The 1171-nt window shown below is 57.1% G+C and overlaps 1 protein-coding gene across 2 annotated transcripts in view; it reads left to right on the top strand.

Moving 5' to 3' along the window:
* The window catches only part of ELOF1 (elongation factor 1), a 6417-nt gene that overhangs the window by 941 nt on the left and 4305 nt on the right, over positions 1 to 1171 (top strand). The window contains exon 1 of one of the 2 annotated variants that reach the window (XM_006160974.2): positions 888 to 978. The exons of the other annotated variant lie outside the window; for it this stretch is intronic. The gene's annotated coding sequence lies outside the window, so the exon portion shown is untranslated. Of the gene's footprint in view, positions 1 to 887; positions 979 to 1171 lie in introns of those variants that run through there. 2 annotated transcript variants of the gene reach the window in all.

Genomic DNA, 1171 nt, shown 5'->3' with positions numbered 1-1171 from the left:
CCAAAAAAAAAAAAAAAAAAAACCCAAACCCTCAAACCCAAATCACTTTTCTACTTAAAATACAATGGAAGGCCTTCACATGACCCCCATCTTTGCGATCTGATCCCCACCATCGCTAACCACCATCATCTTTGAATGACCACATGTCATTCAAACTGTGGTCGGACCGACAAAACAGACCTCCATGTGGGAGCTGGTTACAAACGTAATCTGTCAGGCCCCACTGTGCCCGCCCTGTTGCTTCAGAAACTTGAGTTTTAAGATCCACGGTCTTCTCCCTCGCTGAGGATACTTATATTCCTTAGCCCCGGTACTTCTTGGTGGTGGTGGTGGTGAGGAATGCTTTAGTGTTTCTGCACCTGTTGCAAGGGGCAAATGAGAAATCACCCCCAGTTGGGATGGCCATACTGCAATCCCTTCCCCTCTTCTCCTCTCCGGATTCTGGGCACCCCTGCACACACGCTTGGCATGTTTTTCAAGCCGCCAGATCTGGGATTCAAACTACTAAATTGTGGGATCCAGCCGCCTTAACCTCCATGCCACCTGCTACACCAGCGCTGGGATATCTGAATGAACTGAATAGTAACAGGTGTGCGGGAACCCAGTGGTCTGCAAGGGGCTAGGGCTGGAACTGGTGGAGAAGATAAGAGAGAGATCTCCAGAAATTGATGCGACCCAGACGAATCTGAAGCTCGCGAATGACCGTGGGAGGAACTGCCCTGGAAGAATCGCGTGGCGCTTGGCCAACACCGCACTCGGAGCTCGCGCAGACGCAGTGCCACTCCGCCGTCGCGCCGGAATTCAAGCACGCATGCGCACAGGCAGTCGCTGAAGGAGGCGGGGCCTGCTCCCCAAGCTGTTCAGGCGGAAGGTAGGCGGGACTTAAAATGGAAGAGAAGGCTTTCCGCTTCCGCCGCGGGCCGGAAGTTGCTGTTTCCCGGGTGAACAGAGCCGTCGCGACGAGGAAAGCGAGCGCAGGTGACTGTTCTCGTGGACGGGCGTTAGGGCGTTGGGCCCGCGGGGCGGGGCGCTCTTCTACCCGGGGGTGCTCTCGGGGTCATGGGTGAAACGTCGGGGGTCCCGGGCTTGCGGGGCGGCCCGTCGGGTATTTTAAGTCCCCCGGACCCCATCCCGCCTGGCTCCGGCTGGCGGCCCTCGGGGGGCGGCCACG

This window comes from Tupaia chinensis, unplaced genomic scaffold (genome assembly GCF_000334495.1).
Source record: "Tupaia chinensis unplaced genomic scaffold, TupChi_1.0 Scaffold138060_1, whole genome shotgun sequence".
In the NCBI taxonomy this organism is placed as follows: domain Eukaryota; kingdom Metazoa; phylum Chordata; class Mammalia; order Scandentia; family Tupaiidae; genus Tupaia; species Tupaia belangeri.
Note: the sequence above shows the minus strand (reverse complement) of the source record. Positions and strands in the feature narration are given on the sequence as shown.